Source organism: Crocuta crocuta, unplaced genomic scaffold (genome assembly GCF_008692635.1).
Source record: "Crocuta crocuta isolate KB4526 unplaced genomic scaffold, BGI_CrCroc_1.0 scaffold56, whole genome shotgun sequence".
NCBI lineage: Eukaryota > Metazoa > Chordata > Mammalia > Carnivora > Hyaenidae > Crocuta > Crocuta crocuta.
Window position 1 is genome coordinate 7,186,155 of NW_027531334.1, and position 15,251 is coordinate 7,201,405.

At 42.1% G+C, this 15,251-nt stretch overlaps 1 long non-coding RNA gene across 1 annotated transcript in view; it reads right to left on the minus strand.

The window, feature by feature from the left end:
• The window catches only part of LOC144238065 (uncharacterized), a 91,404-nt gene extending 76,180 nt beyond the window's left edge, over positions 1 to 15,224 (minus strand). Inside the window, exon 1 of the long non-coding RNA XR_013336999.1 lies at positions 14,983 to 15,224. This is a non-coding gene — a long non-coding RNA (uncharacterized LOC144238065). The remainder of the gene's footprint in view (positions 1 to 14,982) is intronic.
• Between the last annotated feature and the right edge of the window lie 27 nt (positions 15,225 to 15,251).

Genomic DNA, 15,251 nt, shown 5'->3' on the forward strand with positions numbered 1-15,251 from the left:
TCCTCCTTTTTTTTTGTTTTTTTTTTGATGGTAAGAACAGTTAATAGCCACCCTCTTGCCAAATTTTTAAATATACACTATGGTATCATTACCTACAAGCAGTGTGCCATATAGTAGGTCTCCAGGACTTACCCATCTTGCATAACCACAATTTTGTGCCTTTTTACTAATTCCTTTCTGTTTCAGCCTCTCCTTAGCTCCAGAAACCACAATTCTATTCACTGCTTTTATGAGTTTGACTATTTAAGATTCCTCATATAAATGGTATCATGCCTTCTGTATCTGGCTTATTTTGCTTAGCATGATGCCTTCCAATTCATCCACATGGTCACAATGGCAGACTTCACTTCTTTTTTAGGACTGAAAAATATTCCATTGTATGTTTATACCACATTATTTCCAATCTATTCATCCACCAATGGACATCTAGTTTGTATTCACACCTTGGCTATGTGAATGATGCTGCAAAGAACATGTTAGCTGTGCTGACATCTCTTTGAGCCCTTTATCTTATTTTCTTTGAGAATATACCCAGAAGTGGGATTGCTGGATGTTATGGGAGTTCCATTTTTAATATTTTGAGGAAACTCCAAACTGCTTTCCATAGTGGTTGCACAAATTTACATTCCCACCATCAGAGTACAAGGGTTCCCCTTTCTCTGAAACAAAATGCACTTTTAAAAAAGTTCTCACAATTAAAGTCCAATTGGACACCTTTCTGTTTTTTGATAGGATTGGCAGCTTGAATTCATTTATCTGAAAACCAATTTCTTTTAACCTTGCCCCTAAACTTACATCTCCTCCTTTGCTCCCTATGCTGGTCAACGGCATCATTACCTATCCAGAGCTCTTCCCAGGAACTTGCAAGTCTTTCTTGATCCCTCTCTCCTTCGCTACCCATACTCAATCAATGACTAAGTCCCAGTAGACCTAACTCCAAAAAGCAAGCCTGTCTTCTTCCTTCCACTTCTCCTGTGGTTTCCTCAGTTCAGGTCCTCTTTATTTCTATGTTCAGGCAATGTAATTGTAAAAGTCTCCTCACTGGACTCCCTGAATCTGCAGAGCCATCCCACAGGGTGGCAGAGAGATCTAACATTACAACCTCTACTTGAAATCTCTTCAAGGTGCTTTTTATCTACAAAATGAAGTACAAATAGGGTGGATGAGGTCTTGACTGCTCTGACTCTGCCTTCCTATCTAACTTTATCTCCCACCACATAACACTTTGCATTCTGTGCTCTATAATTATACCAAATTACTCGTTGTTTCCCAGAAAAGCTCTTCCAAGGCTCCATACCTTCACACCTACAAATCCCTTTGTCTAGAACTTTGCTACTCTAAGAGTGGTCCACGGACCAGCAACATCAGCATCACCTGGGAGCTTGTTAGAAATGTAGGTTCTCAGGCTTCACCTAGACCTACTGAAGCAGATTCCACATTTACCACAATATCCAGGTGAGTCTTACACACATTAAAGTTTTACAGCACTTCACAGAATGCTCTTTCTACCTACTTTGTTCATCTCACTGATTCTCAGGCTTAGAGACCCAGTACCCTCTTTTTATATATTAAAAAAAAGTAACCTGTCTCTACTATCTTGAAATAAATGTTATGCTAATGTATCTATGCTCATAATTTTAAAAATCCAATAATATTTTAATAATAATGTGAAGAAATGCAAGTAATATAGAATAAAACATATTTCTATATGTAAATGGTGGGGCACAATTATACTTAAAGACATAACAAATGAAATGTTTGCTTAAAATCACAGGGAACTGACAGATACAAATGAAGGCCAATTCAGGTGTACTGCATTGGCGACACAAATACCGTGAGCAATGAGACAGTTAGTGATGCGACTTTTTCCGGATGGTGAATGACTCTTGGCAAAGTCCCAAAGAGGAAAACACAATCTTCCTTTGACTCACAAGGGAGTCACATATTGGAAAATTCAGTTTTTATCAAAACTGTGCAAGGCATACTTTGTGTTTATACATGACAGGAGTTCAGTTTTTGGCTCAGATAATTATAACCAGATTTTCACCTACATGAATGCCTGGTGGGACATTTAAACATCTGCTGGATGCAGGGCGATGCTTTCTTACACAGGACTAACCCACGCATTGCAGGACATCTAGCATCTTTGGCCTCCATCCACTGAATGGTAGAGCTGTCCTCTTAGCAGTAACCACCAGTAATGCCCGAGACTTCCAAAGTTCCTGAGGGGACAACACCTCTCCTGCTGAGAACTTTTGGTCTGCTGGAACCATTTTAAGACTCCTTTCGAATCTCAGCTTACCCAGTCTCCCTCTCCATCACTGGTGCTACCCTGGCTCTACGCTTCCATAGTGCTCTCTTAGCCTCCCTGAACATGGTTCTGGTCCAGCCCTTTCAAGTGCAGGAACTGTATACCCTCCGGGAAATCATACAATCAGAAACTGAGTAAATGCTCAACAAAAGCTGATGAATAAAGGACTTAAAAAACAAAATAAAAGGAGTGCCCGGATAGATCAGTTAAGTGTCTGCCTCTTGATTTCGGCTCAGGTCATGATCTCACAGTTCATGGGTTTCAACATCGCATCAGGTGCTGTACTGACAGCACGGAGCCTGCGTGGGATCCTCTGTCTCTCCCTCTCTCTCTGCCCCTCCCCCACTCACACATACCTTCCCTCTCTCTCCCTCAAAATATATAAATAAACATTAAAAACAAAAGAACTTTCAAAGCATGTAGATTAGAGACATTTTCATCCACACAACTGAATGTTTTCTAATATACCTATTTTATCCTGAAGATAATATGATAAAATGAACACTTGGTAATTTTTCTTTTTTCTTCTTTATAACTGCAAGTATTTCTGTAATCTTTTTCCTTAATTAAAAACATTTTTCTAGAGAGAGAGAGTATGAGCAGGCGAAAGGGACAGAGGGAGAGAGAAAGAGAATCTCAAGGAGGCTCTATGCTCAGCATGGAGCCCAACACAGGGCTCGATCCCAGGACCCTGGGATTGTGACCTTAGCCGAAATCAAAAGTCGAAACTCAACTAACTGAGCCAGCCTGGTGCCCCTCTGCAGTCTTTATTCTTTCATTCGATGTATTCAGTACCAATTGTGTGTCAGGCACTGAGCTGCACATTCCTTTGAGGAATCTATGATGCATCATGAGAAAGAGCCAAGTACACAACTTGGTATATTTAAATGTGATAGTATTCCTCCTGTGGCACCAAGGGAAGGTGTGATTAATTCTGACCAGGTGACTTGAGATCCACATCTTCTATATATAATAGTCCAAAAGTTCACATTCTGGTGCTCTCTTGCAGGGGTCCAGCCTCTGCAAGCCAGGGTTGGCCTGGAGAGTGATGGTTGGCGTCGGCGAAAGAAGACACAGAGCCAGCCTCTTCAGGTGGACTGCTCAAATTTATTTTTCAGCTTAGGGTTTTTATATAGCAAATTCAAACAATCATGCTTAACCAATTTACATTTTTTGAGTACAGTCATAGGACTTAACATTTCTAAGTTTTCTTGGCAACAGTGATTTCACGGTGCATGATTTCCACTTCAACCAATAAAATGTAACCAGGTAGTCATAACAAAGTTTTATATATTCTTTACTACGTATGGCAAGGTATCTAAAGATAAGTGAAGCATATTGCCAGAATACATGAGATCACAGTGCCCTTTAATTGTTTAAATTCAGTGGGCATGCAAAAACAGGATATACTTGTACCCGCGGTTGTAGGTAACAGACTCTCACAACCCCTTACTAAGAAAGAACAATGTCAACATTTATCATAGATGACGTATGGAAATGTTTTACGTGGATCAACTAGAATTTGGTCTCTGCATTTACCAATCTCATTCTTTGGCCAGAACAATCCATAAGTTGCCTTACAGGCTTGAGGTCAGCAGGCAAATTTTTCTCTAACACTATTTCAAGAAAGTTCTCCACAACTAGTAAGTCTTGTTTTTGTCTCTGCTTATGGCATAATATGTATTCTTACTGGCAATTAGACCCATACAAGGAAAATGAATTCTAGGTCTCTTATAGACCCCATGCATACCGGACTGTCTCCAATTTTGCTAATTGCTACAATATTCATTAGACAACATCTGATTGAGGGGGCGGACATGATATTTAAGTACATTCCATTTTGGAGGAAGGGGGGAACTTTGGGCAATTCTGGTTTCATATTAACCCTAGAATAGCCTAACAACAGAAGTGAGAGTAAAAGGTACAAAGTAGAGACGAATTATTCCAGGGGTTCTTCTGACTGCATTGCAGTCTCCTCCCTGGGCCTTGCCATCAGGGATGACCTGTGCAGTTTCGGTCGCTGGCACTCTCTTATAAAGGCAATATGAAAAAAATATGTGATTCATTCACTGATAACACTTAAAATCTCTCTCAAAAAAAAAAAAACCCCAAAAATAAAAAACTTAAGAGAAGCATTTTCTCAAGGTTCATTGCTATGGGTATACCAATATGGCCCCTGTGGGGTGACTTGGGGCCCTTCTACAGATTGGATATTCACTGTTAAAATCGGCCCCTCCAAATGGGATGGCTTCATCACAGTATTCTTCTCCAAAAGGCGATTTGGCATTAATATTATTTTTCCCCACTAATATGTTGAATTTGGTACTTATGCCCTGAGGAAATTTACCACTAAAATATATACTTCTCTAGTTCAAGTAATTAATAGAACAGGTCTTGAATACATTTGTATATTTAAGGGCTAGTTGTGGGGATAGTGGTAAAAAATTAAAACTAAAATACTTCTGACAGCTCTAATAGTTAAGAATTACAACGTATATATCTGCCTGGTTCTTCCCTGTTCCAGAATATTCCACAGCTCCTGGCTTGTCTGAAGCATATGACAAATATCTGTCAGATGAATTAATCCATGCATATGTAAATGAATGGTCTATATTTCCATTTATTCTGAGCTTCAGAATTTTTTTATTAAAATTACTAAGATTCAGGAAAGTAAAAAAAAAAAAATGTTAAGGAAAGCAACTGCAAAGGGCTTTCCTTCCTAGCCCAGAGAGAATGCAGTCTTTGAGGCACCGAAGCTTCTTGGTTAGGCAATGCTGTAACCTCTCTCACACCTAGCACAAAGGTGGCCTTTCTTTGTTTTCCTCCTTCTCTTCACTGGTTTCATGAGCTGGTGCCAGCTGAGTCTAGATGGCATGCGCTTTACACTTGAATGAAACACTCCCTGCCCTCGGTTCTGGGAGCTCCACTCTGCTGCCTCCATCTGCTGCTTCTGATAAATGCTCATATTCTAAATATATTACTATCAGCTCACTCCCAAAGTGGTTTGCCGGCTCTCCAGGCAGCAAACAACCCCACTGGCACAGAGCCACTTCTTGGGTAGAAAGAATTTGGGCAGACAGAAGACATGCCTCCCAGGAAGGAGAGATGAGAGAGAAGCAGGAGGAAATGGCCTGGGGAAGCTAATGACAAAGACTTTGTCTATGTCCTGCAAGTCTCCAGGGGCCACCAAATCAGCTTGCACAGCCCAGGGTACCTACGCAGGGGGTGAGTGGGTCTGAAGTGTAGGCACTCTGAGAGAGCAGCAGAGGTGAAGTGGAAGATGATGCTTTGCTTTTTCTCTGAAAACGACTTGAATATTCTTAGCCTGGTCGGCTGACAACCCTCCATTATGAATAACCTCCAGGAAACTAAGATTCACAGGAATTTGCCTCCAGCCCTTTAAAGCCTCCTCGGGCACATATACCATTTAAGCTGCTCTTCCAAGTCCCCCTGCCAGTTTCAGCTGCCAGTTGCCTCCTTTTCAATGTTTCTTCCTTCCAGCAACTGATCTCTAGCCAGCATAATCACCAATTGCATTTGGGAAAGATGGAGTAATGCAGCGTGGAAGGTCTCCCCAAAGAGCGCGTTCACAGCAGAATCCACTAGGGTAGATGTTTATTCTCTCACAGTTGTGGAATCATAGAATATTAGAGCCACAAGGAGAGTTCGGGAACATCTAGCCCAATTCCTTTATCCTAAAGGCATCTTTACTTTNTCCCCATGCCCCCCCAAACCTCCCCTCTCAGTTTGCCCATTTTGGTAGCGGCAACTTCATTTCTCTAGCTGCACAGGCTGCAAACCCTGGAGTCATCTGGCCACAACCAACATCTATCTGGTCCCGTGGCAAATCCCGAGGGTTTTACCTGCAAAACACAGCTGCTACCTAACCCCTCCTCGCCACCTCCTTTGTTAAATTCTGGCCTAGCCACCTTCACCTCCCCAGTGGATTACTGCAATAGCCCAAGGAGCAGTTTGTGCCATATCTGGCCTGCCATCTGATTTTGTAAATAGTTTTATAGGGACACAGCCATATTCATTGGTTTACCTTGTGCTCTAACAGCAGTATCAAGGAATTATAACAGAGATCTTGTGGCTTGCTAATTTATTATCTCTGGCCAACCCCTGAAATAACCCACTAAACTAAAAGTTGGATAATATCACTGTCCTGCTCAAAACACTCTCACTCCTAGTACAAGTCCTATTAAGCCCTGTGTGAACTGCCCTGGCCACAATCTTCTGACCTTGTCCTCCACTGTTCTCCCCTGTGCTCGCTCTCACCTGACCACACTGTCTATTCCCTGCCCCCAGGCCTGTCTTCCTCCTCCCACACCCTGCCCTTCCTCAAATAAGCCAGTGGGCTCCAAATGCAGGACCTCGCATATACTTTTCCCTCTGCCAGAAAAGTTGTCTCCATGTTGACATCTGCCTGGCTTGCTCACTCTTTACTCACTTTTTATTCAAATGTCACCTCCTAGTGAGCCTTCCCTGACCACCTTATTTAAAATGGCACTCCCTTCCCATCTCTTTTCAGTGCTTTACTTTTCTCCACAGCTGGCACCACCATTTAATGTACCACATTTCCCTTATTTATTTTCTGTTGTCTCTCCCCACCCTCCTACTAAAATACAAGCTCTGTGAGGGCAGGGTTTTATCTGGTTTGTTTTCCTGATGTACCCACAGTGCCTGGGCATGTATTAGCTGCCTAACAGCTGGTTTTGAATATGTACATACATCCATACTTAGAAGAAGTGATGCTCCAGCAAATGTGAATTATATCTGTGTCTCAACAGGGTATCTACAAAAGCTCCTGCTTAGGAGCAAGAATCACCAGGAGCTCCAGGCAGAAATGACCTCTGTACTTGGGGGAGGCACTTTATTTCCCACTTTCCTTTTTCCATCTTATTTCTGATCATGTAACTAGTGTACTTCTTCTATTCCTTAGTTCTATGGCTATAGTTTCTGTAGCATTTCATATCTCAGTCTTTTGTGTTCTGCCTATCATCATTAAAACATATCTCCCTGGCTCCTATTACCAAAAGACTCTGGCCTGTTCTTGTCTAAGCTTATAAACTCATTAAAGCCCAAATATTAATGAATAATAATGTTTCTACCTCCTAGAAAATAATTTGCATTTAAACAACTTTCAGTGCCTCAATCCAAAGCGACCAGTGATGTGGGAATTCCCAGCAGGCAAAAGGCCTGGGCCAGCTGGGGTAGTCATGGAAAGGTCCTTCCAGCAAAATCAAATCACAGCCCATCGGCAGCTGTCCACTTTGCCTCTAAAGGATGAATCCAGCCATGTATATCCCCATCAGACTCTGTGTGCACACAGATACACAGGGTGTCAATTAGAGGCACTGAGAACATCTTAACTTGCATGGAAATGAGACTGTCACTTGTGATATATGTGCACACTTACATATATTACTATCGATTTCTTTCCTTAGTGCTCTGATAGCTTTTCATCTAGCTTGTGGTCCCACTAGCACAAAGCCACTGCTTAGGGAGGAAAAGGAAGCTGGGTAGGCATAGTATTCAGTCCCCAAAGAGGTGAGACAGGGAAAGCAGATGACTATTGGAGCACGAATTACAAGCATGTTCCATTGGTCTTCTGGGGCCATACTTACAATGCTTCAAAACCCAGTGAGGGTTCTGGGAGTAGAAAGGAGGAAAAGATTGAGAAGTGCAACCTTTACACCAAAAAATAATACCAACAACAACAAATTTCTGTTTCATAAGAATTTGTGGTATGCAAGGAAAGGAGATTTTCTTAGGCAATCCAGTACTGCCAGACAAAATTAAGAGACTCATCTAAACAACTGAAGAGGAGGAATATATCCATTAGCAAATTTGACTGATCTGTCCATCAGAAACCCTTCTTACATCTCCAGAGGAAGGAGCATTCATGCATACCTGTGGGCAAGAATGCTGCTTACCTTTTAAGGATAGAGCAGATTAAGATGATCCCTTTACCTTAGTTTATCAGAACCAGCTACAGGTGATCTAGCCCATGTGGCTGTTGAAAATGAACAAATAATTTTCTTCTGAATTATGATAGAGTATGACTCATTTCTCCCTTATTCCACATACTGCCACATAGGTGCCTCTGAATCTGTCATCTGGTGAAATGGGTATTGATCTGTCATTCCTCCAGGGAACCCCTGGTTTCGTTTACTTCCTTCTCTAGACAAAGAGACACATTTATGTGACCATATGAAAGATTTCTACATTTTTATCAAAATGGCATCTCGTATGGCTAAAATTAACAACTCAGGAAACAACAGATGTTGGCAAGGATGCGGAGAAAGGGGAACACTTTTGCACTGTTGGTAGGAATGCAAATTCGTGCAGCCACTCTAGAAAACAGTATGGAGGTTCCTTGAAAAATTAAATATAGAACTACCTACTACCCAGCAATTGCACTACTAGGTATTTATCCAGAGGATACAATAATGCTGATTCAAAGTGTCAGATGCACCCCAATGTTTATAGCAGCATACATGGAATTTAAGAAACACAAAAGAAGAACACAGGGGAACGAAAAGAAAAATAAGATGAAAACAGAGAGGGAAGCAAACCATAATAGACTCTTAAATACAGAGAACAAATTAAGAATTGCTGGAGAGGTATTAGGTTGGGGGATGGGTTAAATGGGTGATTGGCATTAAGGAGGGCACTTGTTGGGACCAGTTGGGATGAGTGCTGGATGTTATACGTAAGTGATGAGTCACTGGGTTCTACTCCTGAAACCAATTCTACACTGTATGTTGACTAACTTGAATCTAAATAAATAAACTTATTAAACACGGCATCTTATAAGTGGAAACTCAGAGCATCTTATAAGTGGAAACTCACAAGAGATTAGCCCAGATTTCACATACTAAATACCCCGATGAACACACAAAAAAGGCAGTTTGTAAACTACCATGAAGCCAATTTCTTAAACTACTTATAAACTACTTATAAACCCACTAACTAAAGTGATCCTCAAGCCACTCTGGAGTACACATGGGTTTCTATCAGAACAGAGGTAGTGTATATGTGCTCTTTCACCAAGAGAGGTTAGAGAAACCTACAGCTAATAAAAATACCTAGTGGGCCAGAAGACAACTGGGGTTCCCAGGGATTCTCCACTGTACCCACCAAATCCAAAGAGACAGAGAAGCCGATGACATTTTTACCAAGATGGATTACCTCTTAGGAGGGGCACCTGACTTCCAAGGTCAGGCCCGAAGCCAGTGGCTCTCATACTTTAGTATAAACCAGAATGACCTGGAAAACTCCCTGAAACAATGATTGCTAGGTCCCACCGCAGAGTTTCTGGTTTGGTAGGTTTGGGATAGAGCCCAAGGATTTGTATTTCTAACAAGCTCCCAGTGACTACAACTGTTGCTGATGCACGTGCCACACTTTGAGAGCTACCCCTATAAGCATAGTGTTTCTATAACTTTTTCCTTTCCTCCTACTGTTGTGGTTTGTGGGACCTGTGGCTGGGAAAGAAAAGGTAGAAGTTGCAGCTCGAACAACAGCACTTTGCACATGGGAGCCTTCAAGTCCAAGCTGCCATTCAAGACAGACAAATAAGTGAGGTTATGGGCACACGGAATCAGGCGACCTTTCTCAAGATCCCAAATATGTACATCTGTCTGGTCTGGCAGTTTGATCCTAGTTTATCCACTTCACTTTTAAAGCCCATCTGATGATAGTTTGAGTCCGCTGGCCCACACGCATAACAATTAGACCAGTATTAGGGAAGAGCAGATTGGCAGATGTACGCAGAGAACTCATGTAGCATCAATAAGCAAATTTGACGAGTCACAGTGTGTTGTGTAATTTTGCACAAGTGGCCACGGACAGGCAAGGGAGAGCACACCTAGAAAGTCCTGTTTAGGCAGAGAACAAAGCTTTCTCAGCAGACATTCCTGGCTGCTGCAGGTGGGGAACTCTTCTGAAACTGGAGAGGAGACTATCAGCCTGAAATGCAGACAGCTACTCTGCAGCTAATTTCAAAGGACATTCACATGCTCTAGCCTTTACTCTTTTTTTTTTTTTCCCTAGAAAACTTGCCCCTCTAAGGATACAAAAGACAGTCTTTGAAATCTATTTCTTTCTACACCTTGCTCCATAGAGGAACAATAGTGCAGTAAAATGTTGCCAGTGGAGCTGGGACTAAGAGAACGGTGAGGCCACAGAGTGGTTTTGGCTAATGTCAATATTCAAGGGTATTTTTGAATGTAAACAAGGAAGTGGGGAGCTGCCTTAGCTGCTGGGAATATTTCCGAAGGGCTGGACTGTGTCATTAATACTGTAGATGGTATCTGTCAGGAGATATGACACATCTATTTCTATTCTTGTTGTATGTTCTTTGTAGGTCAGATGGGGCTCTGTTTTGCCTCATCCTTACCCTAGAGCCCAGGCCGAGGGAGCAGACATTGGCTGGAGCATTGCTGATTGCCACGATGGAGGGAAACAAAGAGTGGCAAATCACATGCTAGGTTTTATGCTTTCTTCCAGAAGTAACACACTATACTGACTACAGTGGGTTAAATGGTATCCCCTCAAAATTCATGTCCATTCCTGGATCCTCAGACTGTGACCTTATTTTGAAACAGGAACCTTTGCAGCTGTATTTAATTAAGTATTTGGAAAGAACATCACACTACATTTGGGGTAGTCCCTAAATCGACTGGTATCCTTATAAGAAGAAGAGGGACATAGAGACGTTAAAGGACATGTGAAGATGGAGCCAGAGATAGAAATTTTGCAGCTTATGCCAAGGAACTCCAAGGACTGTCAGGATCCACCAAAAGCTAGGAAGAGGCAAGGAAGGATTCTTATTGAGGCCTTCAGATGGAGCATGGCTCTGTTGACACCTTATTTTCAGACTTCAAGCCTCTAGAACTATGAGAGAATAAATTTATATTGTTTTAAGTCTCCTCATTTGTGGCTGTTAGGGTAGACCTAGGAAATTAACCTACTGGACAAAGTAAGTCACCTGTGATACAAACCTCTCTGAGCTTCAGTTTCTTCCCATACACAATGGGTATGAATAATGCTTCCCTTATTGAGCTGTTACAAAGATTAAGGGAAAAAATATGAAAAGAACCTAACTGTGGTACACACAATAAAGCGTCCAAAAGATTGCCAAACCCTAATTCCTGAGAATTTGTGAATATGTCGCTTTACATAGCAAAAGAGAGTTTGTGGATGTGATTAAGGTTACAGACCTTAAAATAGGGAGATTATCCTGGATTACCGAGGGGACCAATCTAATCACTTGAGCACTTATAAAAGCAGAAGAGGAAGGCAGAAGAGTCAGTCCTAGAAATGTGTCAGAGGAAGGGGAGGCAGAAGAGACCTGATAACATAAGAAGGATTTGATGTACCATTGCTAGCTCTGAGATATTCAGAGACCACATGTAACTCTCCGCAATGACCCCAAAGAGGCCTCTAGATGCTAACCAGCCCCCCTAAACCCAGATGGCAGCCAGCAAGAAAATGGGGACCTCAGACACTGAATTCTGCCAACCACCCGAATAAACCTGGACTTGAATTCTCTCCTAGAGCCTCCAGAAGGGAAAACAGCCCAAGCAACACCTTGATTTTAGCCCTGTGAGACCAGAAGCAAAGAAACCAGTGGAGTCCAGTAGACTTCTGACCTATGGAACTGTAAGATAATAAATGGGTGTCGTTTTAAGCCCCTAAATTTGTTGTAGTTTGTTCTGACAGCAATAGAAAATAAATACACTAGCACAGTGAGGTCTTGGTGCATAGCATGTACCCACTATATGTATGCTATCTGCCCACAAAGGGGAGAGTTAGGCAAGATACAGAGGGGCCTTCCCAGGACCCCAAACATTACGTGCTCTCAAAGAAATGAGCCTGCTGTGATTTTACAACCTAACCTAGAAGCTAGCTTTCTCTTGTGCTTTCCAGCTGTCATTAGTGCGGGCCCCCTACATGGGTAGCCTCCAGCAGCAGCAGCAGCAGGAGGAAGAGGAGAAGGAGGAGGAGGAGGAGGAGGAGGAGGAGGAAGAGGAGGAGGAGGAGGAAATGCTGCTTCCCCTGACTTAGGCAAAACAAGCCTGTGCACATCTGACATCCAGAAGGTAAGTTACACCAGAGCTGACTGTCTTCACTCTGGTAACATAATTCTTACCTGGAACCCTTAAGTCCTGCCATCCTCCTACATGGAGGCAATTTCTGTTCCTCATATTTGCTCCTAATTGAAGCACAAGTGAGGATGAAGAGCATTTCCTGCTGCTAAAGCCTTCCTTCTGTTCCCCTAAACCAAATCCAACTCTCCAACCACATGTCAGTATCTTCCAGCTGCCTAACCATCCAAACCTAGTCCTTAACCAGAGAGCACAGACCCTCCTTGCTACATCACTTTATTTGATGACTGGAACTCCTATTCTTTAATAAATAGGTCAAGTTGAAATAACACCCTAGGACACTGGGCCCTGAGCCAGGTGTCAGAGATGTGGGCCACTCGGCATTCAGTCACTAACAAAGTGTGCAGAAAAGCAAGAGGATTAAGGGCTACCCACTGGGCACAGACATGTGCCTCTAGTTTGAATCAAATGTAGACATTTTGCAAAGTCCCAGTACTTCTTCAAGGCTTCAGACCAGCAACTAGTGATCCTTTTGATAATAATTTTCATTTCTGTTTTAGGAGAACCATCTCACTATAGGGAGACTATAATATTAAGAGCTAAGATTTTGTGCTTACTGTACACCAGGCACTGTTTCATATAACTGTAAAAGTGTTAACTTATTACATTGTCAAGGCAATTTGAAGATTTAATATCTATTATCTTTATCTTCTAGCTTTACAAATGAGGAAACTAAGGCTCAGAAAAATTAAGTAACTTATTCAAGGTTACCTGGTAGTATACGGCTGGAGCTGTAACTCAAACCTTAAGCTGAAGTCTTCTATATACTACATACCACACTGATTTCTTTAGGTCTCAACGAGGTACTCTGCCACACTCTGGAGATGCCAATATGCCCAGGAAAAAATTCATTTTCTCCTAGCTGACATGACAGAGGAGGAGACAGATATGTAGAAAGAAATATGTATTGACACATTTTATTAGTAGCATGAACAAAATATGATGGAAGGGGTTAATTAAATCCTTTAAGTGGTCAAGAATTACAGGCAAGAGGAAAAGTACTTTTGAGAAAGGCTTTGTGGGAGAAATAAAAAAGAGAACAAGGGAGATAGACGAAAATGAGAGAGACAGAGAGGAAGTATCACATGTAAGTATGGACAAAGTGCTCATTATCCCTCTTTCCCTTTGTTTCTTCATTGCTGAAATGGAGATCATAATACCTGTTCCAAGGCTGTTATGAAGATTAATTTAGGTGATAAATCTAGTGTGTATTACCTCTGTTCAAAACATTCTAATATGTATTACTTCCCTGTCTTCCACCCTCTGCTCTGCCAAAAAAAAAAAAAAAAAAAAAAAAAAAAAACTTTTTAAAAAAAAGAAGANAATCCAAATTAAAATGTTTGGGAGCACTAAAAGGGAAACATAAATGTAAGGTGGTTAGGTACTGGAGAAAGGAGCCCAAGATTATTGAAGAGAGATTTGATTCTCTCTCTGGAAAAGGTCTCCTCTTGCTTCACCATCAAAACACATTCCCAAGAGTAGAAATGGTCACCCAGGTGGCCTCTCATTCACCTGACAAAAGCCTACTACATTTTCTGCACACAGCCACACTAAGCACATAGCCTCAGCAGCCCCTACTATGAAATAGAGCATCCCTCAATCTCTACCTCTGAAGACTGGGGACAGTTCTTCCCAGTCACTCTTCAGCTTTAGGGGGGTCGGTTGGTCTCAGGGACAGCTGACAGCCTTATTTAGCCAACCAGCTGCTCTGTGATACACAATGTCCCGAATGCTCAAAGTCTGGTGCATGATTCTTTTGTATCCATATAAGCAGCAGTTGGAGGAGAATCCATCAGTCCCTTTGGTAGCCTCAGGGTGTCAAGGCTGCCATTCAAATCATTACCACCATAATTATTAACCATTATTTTAGTGAGATATCTGCTAGGCAATTGTTTTTCTTTCTTTATCTAATCATAAAAAAACAAATTCCACTGGAACAATGCTTGCCTCAAGTCACATCGACACATTTATTAAACCCCTTCTGTTTTCACAGTTTGGGAGGAAGTCTTAGAGAAGGAAATACTTAAAATATTCGGATTTGAAAGAATAGATAATGCCGTGAGCAAGAGGTTTAGGCAAAAAAACCCCAAAAACTATAGAAAAAAGTTACAAAAGTATACAATATACTGCTACAGTGTCTGGGGGGCAATTGTATTTCCTGGATTTTATTATGACAGGGATGGGATGGAACGGAAGAGGATTTGGAGAAGTAGGATACTGTGGTGAGAAACTGCTTTCTTTTCCAGCAGGTAAGAGAAAAATAACCAAGGGGAGCAGACAGATATGCACCCCATTAAGGTAGCCACCGGAGCCGGACTTTTTAACAGGAGTTAGTTCACCATTTAGGTTGTTACCGGTAGTTGTCAAATGGCTTTTGCTTCAGGACTAAGGATGATTCAGTGAGATATTCAAAGGCCTTGTCCTCATTTTGAACCCATTTTTCAAGCATGCTAACCCCGAACAGTGTAGAGGGTTGCAGGGGTTGAGGTCACTCACCAGGCTCAACGAGGGTCCTGGAAGGGACGTCTTGAGTGTGTCAGCCAGCGTTTACAACCATGCCTGACTGCGCCTGGGGGCTTGGCGTCAACCACACCTAAAAATGTTTACCACTACGACGGAACGTGTCGGAGAAACCCTGTTCAGAGGAGAAAAACACTAAAGATCAAGGCGAGAAAGCGCGCGGGGAGCCCACAACCGCACCGGAAACAAAAGCCGAAGGGGCAGCTGAACCGAGGCGGGCGCGGGAGCCCTGGAGCTGGAACTCA